Source organism: Salvia miltiorrhiza, chromosome 6, assembly GCF_028751815.1.
Source record: "Salvia miltiorrhiza cultivar Shanhuang (shh) chromosome 6, IMPLAD_Smil_shh, whole genome shotgun sequence".
NCBI classification, from domain to species: Eukaryota; Viridiplantae; Streptophyta; class Magnoliopsida; order Lamiales; family Lamiaceae; genus Salvia; species Salvia miltiorrhiza.
The window spans coordinates 33,670,821-33,687,773 of NC_080392.1; the positions used below are offsets into that span (position 1 = coordinate 33,670,821).

Sequence of the window (16,953 nt, forward strand, 5' to 3'; positions counted from 1 at the left end):
GCCGCCGCGTGTCGCTGTAAAAGTGGTCGGTAAAAAAATTACCGACGGAATTCATTTCCGTCGCTAATTACCGACGGAAATACCGACGGACCGTTCGTAGGTAAGCACGCGACGACGCCGGCGTCATCTGAAATCAGCGACGAAAATAGCGACGAAAATGATCATTGGTATTAGCGACGGAAATGAATTTCGTCGCTATTTTTTTTACGAAAAAAATAATATATATATTTTTTCTTCAATCTAGCTTTCATTACAAGAAAACACACAATTAACGACCGAAATTTTTGGTCGTTAATTTTCCGGCCTTAACGACCGTTTTACGACCGATTTTATTTTTTATTTTTTTTTACTCCCTCCGTCCCGGCCAAGACGCTACATTTACTTTTCGGCACGGGATTTAAGGAGTTGTAGATTAATGTTTTAAGTGTGTAATAATAAAGTGATAAAGTAGGAGAGAGAAAGTGATAAAGTAAGAAAGAGAAGGTAATAAAGTGATAAAGTAGGAGAGAGAATGTAATAAAGAAATACTTAATTAGTGTTAATTAAGTGTTTAAAATTCCTTATTTTTGCCAAATATAGAAATGTAGCATCTTCGTTGAGACGGCCCGAAAAGGAATATGTAGCATCTTGGGCGGGACGGAGGGAGTATTTTTTAACGACCGAAAATTCGATCGCTAATTATTTTTTTAATATTTTAATATTTTATTTTTCTTAACGACCGAATTTTCGGTCGTCAAAATTATTTTTTATATTTTAATTATTTTTTAAAGTTTAACGACCGAAAATTCGGTCGTTAATATATATTTTTTTATTTTTTTTAAATATATACTCCCTCCGTCCTACTTCAATTGGCACACTTGCCTTTTTTGTTTGTCCCACTTCAATTGGCACTTTCCAAAAATAGCATGTGGTCCCTACCTTCTCTACACACATTAAACAAATGACCCCCACCCACTTTACACACTCAACCCTTTATTCTTAATCTCCGTGCCCAAAGTAAAAGTGTCAATTGAAGTGGGACGGAGGGAGTATATTTTTTTAAAAAAATTATTTTTTTCTTAAAAAAAATTAAATTTTTTAACGATCGAATTATTCGGTAGTTAATATTAGTTTTTTAATTTATTTATTTATTTATTTATTTTTTTTAAATATTTTTTAAATAAAAAAACATTTTTTTTTATTTTTTTAAAGACCGAATTTTTGGGTCGTTAAAATTAATTTTATTTATTTTTTATTTTTTTATTTATTTTATATTTATATTAATTTATTTATTTATTTATTTTATTTATTAACGACCGAATAATCGATCGTTAATATTAATTTTTCAATTTTTAAAATTTTAAAATTTCATTTTTATTTTTATTTATTTTTATTTTTATTTTTTGATTATATATATATATATAAATATTTAATTATTTTTTATTAATTTTCTATTTAATTATTATTTTTAAATTATAGAGAATATTTTTAAAATGATTGTTATTTTCATAATATTATTCTAAAAAAATAGATAATATTGATTATTAATAAAAATGTGATATTATTTGCAAATAATAATAAATTATTTGATTTATTAGATTTATATTATAATAAATTATTAGACTTATTAGATTTTCTAAATTATTAGATTCATTATTTTCAAAATATTAATAATTTTATTATTTTAACATAATAAAATTATTTTTCAAATATTAATTTTATTAATATTGATTATTTGATTTAATATTGATTTTGTTGTATATTTAATTGTTATTTTTCATACTCATATTTTCTTTTCTTTTTTTAATTACGATAATATTAATTTTTTATTATTTTAAATTCGATCGTATATTTACCTTCAATGTTTCGCCGGCACCACAAATCTTAGTTATTATCTCGACATATTATAAGGTTATAAATGATTAATGATATTTTATATTGAATTAGAGTTTAAATGAATTAATAGGTACTATATATATCAATAATACGAGTGTTCTGTACTGGTGACTACTCGAAAGGAACTTCAAAGTTAAGCGTGCTTGACTTAGAGCACAAGTAAGATGGGTGACCTACTGGGAAGTTCGTCAAATGGTATGCAATTAAGGTCAAAATACATTAGAAATACACTAAAAATACTTGTGGGATACAAAGATATAAAATTTTTATTAATTTTTAACGACCGAAAAAACGGTCGTTAAAACTCGGGCGACGATGCAAACAACGACCGAAAAAAACGGTCGTTAAATCGGTCGTTAAAAATATTAACGACCGATTTTTGGGTTTTAACGACCGAAATTTTGGTCGTTAGAGCCACATTTTCTTGTAGTGTTTATTCTCCACAAGTATTTTGGCATTTCTAATGTATTTTAAACTTAATTGCATACGTTAAGACGAACTTCCTAGTGGGTCACCTATATTAGTTGTGCTCTAAGTCAAACACGCTTAACCTTGAAGTTTTTTTCGAGTGGTCACCAGTACAGAATACACGTATTATTGATATAACTATCACCTATTAATTCATCTAAACTCAATTTCAATATACAATATAATTTATTCATAACCTTAGAATATGCTGAAATCATATCTAAGACTTGTGGTGCCAACGAAAGAATGACGATAAATATACGATCGAATTTAAAATAATAAAAAATATTAATATTATAGTTAATTAAAATATATATATATTATTGTTGAAAATAACAATAAATTTAAAATATTCTCAATAATTTAAAAATAAGAATAAATTAGAATATTAATTAAAAAATAATAAAAATATTTTTTTAAAAAAATAAAAATAACAAAAAAATTAATAATATTTACAGACGGAATTACCGACGGATTATTAATTAAAAAATTTAAAAAAATTTTAAAAAAATAAATAATATTTAACGATGGAATATATTCTGTCGCTATTCCGTCGGTAAATTTAAAAAAATAATTAAAAATAAATTAAAAATAATAAATAATATTTAACGACGGATTATTTTTCATTGCTAATAATTCCGTCGATAAATTGCGAAAAAATAATTAAAAAATAAATTAAAAATAATAAATACTCCCTCTGTCCCGCCCAAGATGCTACATATTCCTTTTCGGGTCGTCCCAACGAAGATGCTACATTTCTATATTTGGCAAAAATAAGGAATTTTAAACACTTAATTAATACTAATTAAGTATTTCTTTATTACATTCTCTCTCCTACTTTATCACTTTATTACCTTCTCTTTCTTACTTTATCACTTTATTACTTTCTCTCTCCTACTTTATCACTTTATTATTACACACTTAAAACATTAATTTACAACTCCTTAAATCCCGTGTCGAAAAGCAAATGTAGCGTCTTGGTCGGGACGGAGAGAGTAATATTTAACGACGGATTATTTCCGTCGGTGATTACCAACGGATTATTTTTCGTCGGTAATTTCGTCGGTGTCCGATATGTTTGTAGTGATTGTTTTGCAAGATTTAGTGCTGGAATTGGTTAAGAAGTGAGAATATATAGAGTTAGAATTGAGATAAATGATCTTGATAAGAATTGAAAATCATGAAATCAGAATGCTTGACGATGCAACGGAAAATAGTCGGCGCTCGCCCCACAATGGGGCTGACTCCCACTTTGCTAGCCCAAAGTGGGTGAGTGCCCTATTTTCTCCCAGCTCGCTGATCACAAATTTCTTAGCAACAAAAATGATTGCAACTAACACAGGTAATTGTAGCAAGCAACAAGTAATCGAGTATCGTATCCTCAGGGATTGATGCAACGAAACAACTCAAGTTATTTCCTAAACAGACTATAATAGTAGACAAGCAAACAAATATGAAGAGGGTTTACTTAAAACTAAACTCAAACAGCATGAAATAAAGTCACGTAGAAAAATCAAATAATAAAGACAGCTGATCCTAGGGTAGTACCTTCATTAACTAAATCCACATAATAAATCTATTAATCTTATTAACCAATTTTAATCCAGTTATGATGAGAGACCACTTAATTAATCAATCACTCTCGCTAGAGCAGCAACGATCGTAGATTAGTAAATTCTCTATCTCCGCTAGGTCTCAAGTAAATCTACTAACCCCCAACAGCTCCCTATGATCCACCTATCTGCTCTAGGTTTCAAGGTTAAGATCATATCATACATTCCTGAATCTGGTAAATAGTTATCTCCGCTAGGTCTCAAACCGAATAACTAAACATGCAAACTATTGATCAGATAATTCACAAGAATTTAAGCACCAGGAATTATGAATCATAAACTGGAAGGTAAATAGGTACTAACAAATAAATCACATGAACCTAATTAACTATTTACAAACCCTAGAATCAGAAAAGAAAACTAGCCAGACATATTAAAATAAAATAGAAACATAATTAAAAAGAATGCAATTGTAAAAAACTGAATTAAACAAAACTCTGAATAAAACTGATGAACAATCTTGAATCTTCAATCCTTGCAGAATTTCGATCCAAGCTCTAGAAAACTTGAAAGCAATGATAATCTAAAGCCATGAAACTGAAAAACTAAAGTTGGGAACCCTAGATAGGTCAAAAGAGGACCTATTCAAAGTGTCAGGGTAAAATAAGTGTTTGGAACCCAGAAGAACTCCAAAAATTAGAAAATCTCGCACAAAATCTCGATTCAGCGGTTAAACTCAGCAACCGCCGAGTTGACCGCCGAGTTGGGGCTTCAAAACCATCAAAAACGGTGCCTGACAAACTTCCAGGATGAAGCTTAAAAGTGAGACAGAGACTTCGGCGACCAAATCGGCGCCCGCCGAATTGGTCGCCGATTTTCTTCTTCAAAATGCCCATTGTTGACCGTCGAGTTTTGACTGGTGCGCGCGACTTTCTTGTTTTAGTCATAACTTTCGTGTCCGAACTTCGACTACTGCGCGCGACTTTCTTGTTTTAGTCATATCGCTCACGAACTTCGACAGATGACTCATGCGCATCAGCTGCGTGAAAGATAACGCTTCCATTCGGCACATCTATCATAGCTCGCCCCGTAGCTAAGAATGATCGACCAAGAATCAACGACGGATTTGCATCTTCAGGAATATCGAGGACCAAGAAATCTGTAGGGAAGACGAGCTTGTCAACCTTCACAAAGATGTCTTCAAGCTTTCCTCTCGGCTTCACTCTTGATCTATCCGCCATCTGAATCTCCATCGAGGTCGGCTTGAGATCTCCAATTCCCAACCGCTTGAAAACAGAGATGGGCATCACATTGACACTAGCCCCTAAATCACAAAGAGCCTCGGGAAAGAGCTCTCCTCCAATCTCGCACTCAATGGTGAAGCTACCCGGATCTTTCTTCTTTGAAAGTAGCTTCATTGGCAGCTCAGTGTACACATCTTTCGCCTGCGGGATTTTCTCCTCCTCATCACCCCTCTTCTTGGTGTGGACAATTACCTTTTTCTTCTTGCCATGTAGAACCTCGAACTTGGCTCTCTCGGCGTCCACCTTTTTATGCGGCTTCATCACACATTGCTCTTCGAGCACATCCCTCTTCATTAGTCTACGGGAGAACGGAGCCTTAGGGATGTATTCCCTAAGCGGAACAAGAGCCTTGTATGGTTCCTCAATTGGACATTCGTGCTCCTTGCTCGTCTCCTCACAGCTTGCTAGAAAGATTTCTATTGTCTCCTCATCTTCTGGGGACAGAGCGCCATTGAAAATCGCATTGCATTGGCCCTTTGGATTGACAATCGTGTTGCTCGGGAACTGGCCTGGTTTGTGCTGCGCAGCTGCTTGGTTGGCTATCTGACCAACTTAATTTTCCAACATCTGCACCTGTTTGGAAAGTGCTGAGAAATTATTTTGCATGTTAGAAATTTTGTTCCCCATATTTGTTTCCATCCCAGTCACCTTCATTAGCACCTGCTTCATCATGTCTTCCATGGAATCTTTCTTTGGCTCATTAATCACTCCCCCACTAGAAACAGAGAATCCTGGTGGAGGTTGCACAGCATTGTTTTGGTTGCCATAAGATAGATTCGGATGCGGGCGTCCTCCTTGCTAGAACTGCTGCTGACCCGGCTGATATTGTTGACCTCTGCTATACACTCCTGGCTGACCTCGCTGGAAATTCCCATAGTTTCTGCCATTAATATAATTCATGTCTTCCATGCCCGACAGGTCTTTCACAGCTTGCTCAGGATGTCCAACATTCAATCCATTGAACTTTTCATGCAACTCTCCCAGTTGCGCAGTAATCGTTGCCTGCTGCGTAGCCATTGCTGCTTGTTGTGTAACCATTGCTGCTATATGATCAAACTGGAAGCAGTTGCAACCTTTTTCAATTGCACTCTCTCTGATGGCCATTGGCAGCTCGTAGCAACCATACTCTCAATGATGTTCCACGCCTCGGAACTGCCTTTCTGAAGCAGAGAGCCCCCTGCAGCTGTATCCATATGCATCCATGTACGTTCTCCGCAGGCATTATAGAACATGATCACAAGTGTGCCTTCATCAAATCCATGGCTCGGACACTTTCTAAGCTTTTCCTGATATCGCTCCCAAGAATCCGCTAACTTTTGTCCCTCAAACTGCTGAAACTGCACGATGTCCATCTTTAATTTCAAAGTAAGGCCAGGCGGATGAAATTTGCGTAGGAACGCATGAGCCAAATCCTTCCACACGGTATTCTATCCCAGCTACAGCGTATGATACCACAACTTCGCTTTATCCCGCAGTGAGAAAGGAAAAGACGAAGATGGATAATGTCATTGGGTACACCATTAATCTTCACCGTGCTGCATAGCTCCAGAAAATGTGTCAGATGCGCATTAGGGTCTTCGATCGCATGCCCTTCGTACTGGTTCCGTTGGACCATAGTGATTAGACCAATTTTCAGCTTAAAGTTGTTGACATTAACCCGAGAAGGCTCCTGATAGTTGTAGTTTGGTACGAATGCCTCATTAATCGGCGGTTGTCTCTGAGCCTCTTGAGCAGCCTTTTCAGCCAGTAGCTGATTTAGCTGTTCCTGCAGTGTTTGAATTTGTTCCGCGGTAACCACTCTATCCATCTCTGTTTGCTTCTTAAGATTGCGGTAAGTAGCGTTGATTTCAGGATCAAACTCAAAGAGAGGATTACCTTGAGAACGTGTGTTCATACGCACTTTACAAAATCACCACTTACAATCAGAATAGAAAAAAAAAACTTGGATTACTATAAAGTCCTATCGGAAATATTAAAGCAACTTCTAATCAGTCCCCGGCAACGGCGCCAAAAAGTTGATCACAAATTTCTTAGCAACAAAAATGACTGTAACTAACACAGGTAATTCTAGCAAGCAACAAGTAATCGAGTATCGTATCCTCAGGGACTGATGCAACGAAACAACTCTAGCTATTTCCTAACCAGATTATAATAGTAGACAAGCAAACGAATATGAAGAGGGTTTACTTAAAACTAAACTCAAACAGCAGGAAATAAAGTCACGTAGAAAAATCAAATAATAAAGACAGCTGATCCTAGGGTAGTACCTTCATTAACTAAATCCACATAATAAATCTATTAATCTTATTAACCAATTTTAATCCAGTTATGATGAGAGACCACTTAATTAATCAATCACTCTCGCTAGAGCAGCAACGATTGTAGATTAGTAAATTCTCTATCTCCGCTAGGTCTCAAGTAAATCTACTAACTCCCAACAGCTCCCTATGATCCACCTATCTCCTCTAGGTCTCAAGGTTAAGATCATATCATACATTCCTGAATCTGGTAAATTTATATTCTGGAATATATTCCGGAATATATTCTGTCGCTATTAAGTCTGTCGTTATTCCGTCGGTAAATTTTAAAAAAAATAATTAAAAATAAATTAAAAATAATAAATAATATTTAATTATTTTTCATTGCTAATAATTCCGCCGATAAATTGCGAAAAAATAATTAAAAAATAAATTAAAAATAATAAATACTCACTCCGTCCCGCCCAAGATGCTTCATATTCCTTTTCGGGTCGTCCCAACGAAGATGCTACCTTTCTATATTTGGCAAAAATAAGGAATTTTAAACACTTAATTAATACTAATTAAGTATTTCTTTATTACCTTCTCTCTCCTCCTTTATCACTTTATTACATTCTCTTTCTTACTTTATCGCTTTATTACTTTCTCTCTCTCCTACTTTATCACTTTATTATTACACACTTAAAACATTAATTTACAACTCCTTAAATTCCGTGTCGAAAAGCAAATGTAGCGTCTTGGCCGGGACGGAGGGAGTAATATTTAACGACGGATTATTTCCGTCGGTGATTACCAACGGATTATTTTTCGTCGGTAATTTCGTCGGTGTCCGATATGTTTGTAGTGATTGTTTTGCAAGATTTAGTGCTGGAATTGGTTAAGAAGTGAGAATATATAGAGTTAGAATTGAGATAAATGATCTTGATAAGAATTGAAAATCATGAAATCAGAATGCTTGGCGATGCAACGGAAAATAGTCGGCGCTCGCCCCACAATGGGGCTGACTCCCACTTTACTAGCCCAAAGTGGGTGAGTGCCCTATTTTCTCCCAGCTCGCTGATCACAAATTTCTTAGCAACAAAAATGATTGCAACTAACACAGGTAATTGTAGCAAGCAACAAGTAATCGAGTATCGTATCCTCAGGGACTGATGCAACGAAACAACTCTAGTTATTTCCTAAACAGACTATAATAGTAGACAAGCAAACGAATATGAAGAGGGTTTACTTAAAACTAAACTCAAACAGCAGGAAATAAAGTCACGTAGAAAAATTAAATAATAAAGACAGCTGATCCTAGGGTAGTACCTTCATTAACTAAATCCACATAATAAATCTATTAATCTTATTAACCAATTTTAATCCAGTTATGATGAGAGACCACTTAATTAATCAATCACTCTCGCTAGAGCAGCAACGATCGTAGATTAGTAAATTCTCTATCTCCGCTAGGTCTCAAGTAAATCTACTAACTCCCAACAGCTCCATATGATCCACCTATCTCATCTAGGTCTCAAGGTTAAGATCATATCATACATTCCTGAATTTGGTAAATAGTTATCTCCGCTAGGTCTCAAACCGAATAGCTAAACATGCAAACTATTGATCAGATAATTCACAAGAATTTAAGCACCAGGAATTATGAATCATAAACTGGAAGGTAAATAGGTACTAACAAATAAATCACATGAACCTAATTAACTATTTACAAACCCTAGAATCAGAAAAGAAAACTAGCCAGACATATTAAAATAAAATAGAAACATAATTAAAAAGAATGCAATTGTAAAAAACTGAATTAAACAAAACTCTGAATAAAACTGATGAACAATCTTGAATCTTCAATCCTTGCAGAATTTCGATCCAAGCTCTAGAAAACTTGAAAGCAATGATAATCTAAAGCCATGAAACTGAAAAACTAAAGTTGGGAACCCTAGATAGATCAAAAGAGGACCTATTTAAAGTGTCAGAGTAAACACAGTGTTTGGAACCCAGAAGAACTCCAAAAATCAGAAAATCCCGCACAAAATCTCGATTCGGCGGTCAAACTCAGCAACCGCCGAGTTGACCGCTGAGTTGGGGCTTCAAAACCATAAAAACCGGCGCCTGCCGAACTTCCTAGACGAAGCTTAAAAGTGTGCCAGAGACTTCGGCGACCAAATCGGCGCCCTCCGAATCGGTCACCGATTTTCTTCTTCAAAATGCCCATTTTCGGCGATCAACGGCGTTTGACCGCCGAGTTTTGATTGATGCATGCGACTTTTTTGTTTTAGTCATACCTTTCTCGTCTGAACTTCGATTTATGATCCGTTTGCACTCACGAAGTTGTATCGAGACGATCTACAACTTCTATTTCAGAACATTTTTCCAAATTGGAACTAAATAATCCTGAAAATTCCTTCAAAGTTCGAGTAAGAATCATGTTTCACAAGATAAAACAATATAAATACAAAACAATCATCCAACACTCAATTTCCTATAAAATTAACATCAAATGAACATTAAAAACCATGGAAAGGTAAGTGTTATCACTCGCCCACTGCGGTGCTCGCCGCCACTCAAAGTCGAGGACCCTTCTCGCCCACGTTTTTGGCGCTGTAAATTTGAATTTGAGAGATTCAGCCGCCACGACACAAGGGATTCGCGCTTCTGACGTATACTTTAGAATAACAAAAGCAATTCCTTTTTTTTCATAGAATTGAAATATCGGTCGCCTTAGAGACTATTCTTCTTTTAGGAAAGAGCCGTGGATTTTATAAAATAACGTTGGGAAATGTCTTTCAGCTAGCCCGGAAGGCCGATCTCTAGATGGTTACACTAGAAGATGATGCAACAAAATTTGCTAAAGCATAGGCGGCTCTATTAACCTCCCGAACTGAAAATACAGATTTTCAGTACCAACACTCTGGGTTGGATTTCTCGCTCTTTCTTAGCACGCTAAGACAAAGTGCCTTTTTCCAGCGGGTGGCTAAGAACTCTGGAGTCAGAGCACTAGTCCGAACTCCTCTTTTCTCAAACTCTCTTTTCTCTCAGATGAAAATAGTTTTAAATACCAACTAGATTACTGAGAACATGCTCTCTGTAATTGGAAACTTACGCTTTGGATAAAATAAGAATTTGCCTAACAAACTAAGAGATTGTGTATAATCGGTGAACTGATTTAGGCTTCAATAATTTTCTTCTTCTATTCAAACTTTTGATTGCAATTTCGGCAGAGGTTCAGCTTGTGCGTTTGAATCGGTGAAGATTGAGGTGTTCCTCGAGCTCTATTTATAGGCGAAGTCTTGAATAGATTCGTTGGTTGAGATGGTCTTCAAGAATTCGTCCGTTGTGAGAGAGATTTGAATTTGGCCGAGGTTTCAATCTTCGAGGTTCTTAATTTGATGAAGAACGACGTCTCAGGTACAGCAGGTAAGGCGCCTCTAAAAATCTTGCACCAAAAATGAATGCTCTGCAGAGAAAGGACAATCCTCAATATCTCTGCATTTAATGCGGCTTGTACTTGTGTGTACGTGGCTTCCTTTTAACTTAAGAGTTTCAGTCCGAGGAAGAATGTCAACTGATACTTGACTTGAGTATCAGTCCGTTAAATCCACGTGGCCAGCATTAATACTTCAGTCATAACTGATTTATTAGTGAGGTTCTCGTTCAGTCAATACTTCAGTCTTTGACTTGGCCTTTTCATAGCTATCTTCAGTTGTGGTCTTCAGTCCTCCGATCTTCAGTCTTTAGAACTGCAGTCTAACTAGAAAACATGAACTCTAACACTTGAGTTCGAAAAGTTCTAGTCTATTTGTTAGGTCTGGAGAGTCTCGAATAGGTGTATGGGCGGGGGGAATACACCTATAGGCTATTTTTCGATCTTTACAAGAGATCAAAATGAAACTTCAAACACAAACTCAAACAACCTGTTTACTGAAAAGAGTTTTGACCAAAACAAGGTTGACGACTGATACTGAATACTCTTCAATAAAGAGTTATCAATTAAGTCTAAAGACCTTAACTGATGCACGTAAGGCTTCAGTCGAGTTCATTAAAAAGAGATGTTATAAATCTTACTGACTATCAGAGGATAGATCAGTTAGACTGATAACACACGCAGCGGAAAACTTTTGTTTCGCAATAGCCTTTGGGTTAAGCACGTTGTTAGTCTTTAGGTTTTTCTTTGCTATTAATCAGTTTTCAGTTTATGAAGGGAAGAGCACAAGTAAGAAAGTAAATACTGAAAGCTGTAAATAACACAGAGATTTTTATGTGGTTCGGAAAACACTTCCTACATCCACGGTCGGTTGATCAGACCAACAACTTCACTGGGCAAGTGCTTAAGGGTGCACTGCAAACCTGAACGTGTGCTTACGGGTGCACACAATCGAAACAACCGAAGATCCAATCTTCAGCACCAACACACCTTGTTGAATTTCTCACTCCAAGCACGCACTGGGCACTAGGATCTCACGGAGACAGAACACCTTTCTGAACTCCTTTACAACACAAACACTCGATTCAGTAGGTTGAAGGGATGTTTGAAAACTTGCCAACTAAACTTCAAAGGACAAGTTCTTTGGAGTTAGTTTGATCTAGGCTTTGGATAAACAAGGTTTGCCTAAGGTCTAAGAGAATGTATGTAATCAGCAGTGACTGATTTTTGGCTTTGGGATTCTCTTTTTCGATTTAAACTTCGGAGAGTCTCGGCTTTAGCTGGGAAACAATTTTGGCAGCGTTTCAGCTTATGTCGTTAAATCGGTGAAGATTAAAGTGATCCTCGAGCGCTATTTATAGGAGAAGTCTTGAATGGATTCGTTGGCAGAGAAGGTCTTCAAGATTTCTTCCGTTAGAGAGTAATTTGAACTTGGGCTGAGGCTTCAATCTTCGAGGTTCCTTGTTTGGTGAGAACAACTATGTTGAAGAGCAGGAGATGCGACATCTCTGAAAAGGTAATCACCAAAGAGGAATGACCTCTGCAGAGAAAGGACGATCCTGAGATCTCTGTATTTAATGCGGCTGTCCTTTTGGAGTGCGTGACTTCCTTTGAACGTTAGAGGTTCAGTCCGAGGAAGAATGTTTAACTGATACTTGACTTTAGTATTAGTCCGCTGATTCCACGTGGCTCATATTAAGTAATCAGTTGAAACTAATTCTTCGACTGATGCTTCAGCCGACAACTTTAGTCTTTAGTCTTCAATCCTTCGTTCTTCAGTCTTCTGTCTTCAGAACAACAACTAAACTGGAAAAAAAAACTCTAACACTTGAGTTCAACCAGTCCTAGTCTATTACAAAAGAAACCTATTAATTTTGGTATCTTCAAAACAAGGATTAGGATGTTTCATTAAGTTCCCAACAATTTCCCCCTTTTTGATGATGCCAAAACTACACAACAGTTCTATGCAAGAAAAAGACTGAACTCAAGGCACAAGTTATTAAACAGGGTGAATACTATCCCCCCTTAATAATAGAACCTAAAACTTGTACTCGGAGGGAAGAACACAACAGTTCAACAAAACAGAATAAGGACAAGACAGAAAAACAATAATCAGAGCTTGGACATAAAGTCATTGTCTTCAGGTTGAGATCAAAGAGAAGTTCTTTTCATTAAGAAAAAGACTGATAAGGCATCAGTTCAAAATATAGGAAGACGCAACGAAGAAGAGCCAAAATTAAAGATTAAAGCTTCTGACCATACAAGTTGAAGACAACTTTCCTGATTTTGTCATAATCATCTGAACTGGAGTTTGTAGGCATATTCCATATGTTGCAGATGCTCTTGACTTCTCTTTTGATGGATTCTCTATTGACGCCGTTTCTGATTCTCGGAGGGTAAACCGTCGTCTTCAGGGAATTGGAGATCGGAATTCCAATTTTTCTTTGAGCAGACAGCATTCTCTCAACCATTGCTCTTTCAGGCCAGTTCACAAGAAACTATTTCCATGCTTCATTTTGGAAATCTCTATTCCTGTTGAGATTGGCAAAGACAACCCATTTGGTGTAGCTTTCTTTCAGCTTTTCCCACCATTCATTCAAGTCGGTTGGTATCCACTGATCTTGTCGCTCAAATTTATCCAAGTAGGATACCAAGAGTCCTTTGCTGATATACTGCTTCACTCTTTGTTCTTCTCGAAGCCTTTGTGGGAAGGGTTGTTGAGTATCTTCTGTCATATCCTGGCTTTTAATCACCGATTAAAGGCTTAATTATTAATAATTAGGGTTCGGCATCCATTAATAATAAAGCTGGTTTGATTTATTTGAGGTGATTCAATTGTTACATATGTGTTTTACTGTGTTTAGTTATTTAAAGGAATTTTTATAAATGTGGTGCATAAGTTTTAATTCGTGAGTTAAGTGTATTTATATGAACCACATGGATTTTAAATTATGCATGAAGTCATTAAATTTCCTTTAAATGGGATAATATTATTTTTTTTATAACCAATGATTTTATTTCAATGATTTTATTTAAGGATCTTTTTATTTATTTATTAAGATAAGGAGTATTATTAATTCATTTGATTCCATATCCACCCACTTGTCATATCCTATTACTTAATCCATAAATATCCACTTAACCTTATCCAAACCTTGGCTTCCTTACTAAGCTACTTAATTATCTTTACAAATAAGCCAATCAACCTTATTCCTCATAAAGGCAATTTGTCACAGTTTAGAAAATTTCTAAATTATCTTCTAATCTAGATCAAGGTAAGCATTCTTTTTGTGCCGTCCCATTAATCCTCTTCGGATCATATTCTTACTCCAACCATGACTCTGCAGATTCTATAACAATTCAAGATTTCAAACTGAATCAGTCTAATTCTTGTTCAATTTCAGTAAGTCATCGATTATTCCCATCATATGATTACCAACAGTTGCTTATATACACATATATACATATCTCATCATATGATTGCAAAACATGAATGTTTAAATTACATATCTGATTTTGATAAGAAAATGAACAGAATTGAAAACCCTAATCTTGTTTGTGTGTATAACTGAAATTGGGAATTTGGGAGGTCAATTCTTGTTTCTCTGCCTTCTTGTGGATCGAGACAGGGGAGGGAGTGAAAGCATTCGGCGGCTGCTCACGGCCGGCGACGGCGCGGTGGTGGCAGCCGCCATTTCCTTTCCTGCCTAACAAAAAAAAGGGTAGAGAGAGTGATTAATTGAGTTTTAGATTTAGAAAAGAGAGAAAAGGGGGATAAGTAGGAAAGGGGAAAGGACTTATCTTCTCCGGCAGAGATGGCGGCGACGCGACGGCTGAAGCAGCAACGCGGTGGCGGAAGTAGACGGCGGCGACGCGACGGCTGGTCTTCGGCGGTAGCCGCATGCAGCGCTTCCGGTGAGTCAGAATGAGGAATTGAGAAGGAGAGTGAGAAAGGTGGAGAAAGAATAGAGAAGGGAGGGAAGGAGGCGACGGCGAGGGGGCGCGCCGGAGGCGACGCCGGCCTCAGCCGAACAGAGAGGGAGCCGAGAGAGAGAGAGGCGTGCAGTGTGTGTGTGTGTGTGTGTGTTATGTAAGTTGTGTGTGTGTAATGTGTTTATATGTATTAGGGTTAGGCTAGATAGTGAGCTCATGTTTTATTTTATTTGGCCTTATTTATTTATTATGTTTGGGCCGAAATTTTAATTAAAAGTTGACTGGGCTCCTTTTATTTTTGTGATGCGGGCTGAAAATTTTCTTTAAAAGCTGATGGGTATTTATTTATATTGATTGGGCCCAATTTTTAATTAATTTTGAGCTTTTATTTGAATATTAAAGCCTACGAATTTTTGACTTTATTTCTTTTAAAAATGTTCGAATTTTCACTAAATTATTTAGTGAGTTCAAATCTCTTGATTTAAATTTTTAAATTTGAAAGTTGGGATTATTTATTTTAAATGAAGTCCGTTCTTCTATTTAAATCATTGATGGACTTTAAAGGAAATATTTTGGGATTAAGCCTGATTAATTATGCGATTATTTTCAAGGACTTATGAGTACGGTTTTTAAAAGGTTTAAAATGTTTCATTATTAATTCCATTGCTCTGGAATTTAAAATGTTTTATTTAAGTCATTTATAAATGAATAATAGAATTTCTTATTTATTTACATGGAAATGAAATGTATAGAATGTTATAAAATGGTGCATGATTTCCTTTATGTTCATGTGAACTTGTATTTTTAATGATACTAAACTTGAGGATTTTATTTCTTTCTTTATTTGTTTATGTGATTTACGTGAGGTTATATGATTAGTCAAGTTTATGTTGGTTTCACCTGTCTTTAATGGAACGAATTATGGATGCTAGAACCCGAAAACACTAAAAGATACCCTAGGCTCGCAAAATTAGACTTTGTCTTATGATAATTTCTTCACGAACTTATCGACTCTTCATCAATGAAGGTCCGGGCGACAGAAAGTGAAGCCGAAGAAGAAGCGACTCCACGCCAGCTTTAAGAACGTTTAAGGTGGACATTACTTTTACTATACATATATAGAGATCCCCTGTGTGATGTAGGCCTCTTATACGAATATATGCATGATATGATTTAACTGTTTAATTCAGTTTTATGAAATGCTCAAATGATAAATGACTCTTATGAAATGAAATGTCTTATAAAATGAAAATGAAATGTTTATGAAATGATATGAAAAGTTATCAAATAATTGACTGCCAAAAATGTTTATGTTTTTATATGTATCCTATCTGTGTTGGTTCGCCAACTTTAAAGGAAATCCAATTGGGATCCTATGCTAGACAAATGTTGCTAGCTAGGGTTAACGTGTACACTCATGGAGACCGCGAGTCGCTTGCGACCGGTCTTGGCGTCTGTGGTAAGGAGGCCTCCTTCCCGGCGCGTGACTGAAAGGACAAATATGGATCATATAGACTGAAAATGGGATGTGCATCCACCTTTATGAAAATGAAAGAAATGTTTTAGTAAGCGTAGGTCATTCAAGAAAACCCTGTGTGTTACTGTTTGGCAGTTCAATTTATATATGTATGCATGTTGTATTTTTGGCTTATGCCACTGAGTATTTTTATACTCAGCCCTGCATGTATTTCTAAATGTGCAGGATGAGCAGGCGATGGAATGGATCGGTGTTGAGCGGATTCCCTTTTGATGGTCATGTAATGAAACCTTGAGTATGCATCTCCATATGCATAACTCACACATTTTTCCGCTGCAAACACTCTGACTTATTTATCGTTTCTACTTGAACTTATTACTACTTCATTTTGATTAACCCGTCATTTGGGGTCTAGTCGTTATGACTGGCTCGTTTGTAAACTACCCAAGCGGTTAGATATATATATATATATATCACTAGTTTGTTGTTATTAATGTTGGTTACTTAACAAATCCCCTTTAATTTCTGTTTCTCATTGTTCACCCCAAGTCATAACCCCGGTTTATCCGTACTTAGGTATAGTGGGCTGTGACAGAATGGTATCAGAGCAGTTTGTTTGCTCTGGCCCTAGAAACCTTATTCTAAAAAGTCAAAGTCTAGTTGATTC

The 16,953-nt window shown here is 36.0% G+C and overlaps 1 long non-coding RNA gene across 1 annotated transcript; it reads left to right on the top strand.

The window, feature by feature from the left end:
* The first annotated feature begins 14,116 nt into the window (after positions 1-14,116).
* Positions 14,117-16,678, top strand: LOC130989155 (uncharacterized). Its single transcript, XR_009090510.1, has 4 exons — positions 14,117-14,151; positions 14,224-14,279; positions 15,837-15,901; positions 16,512-16,678. It is a non-coding gene; the product is annotated as an uncharacterized LOC130989155 (long non-coding RNA).
* Positions 16,679-16,953: the final 275 nt, after the last annotated feature.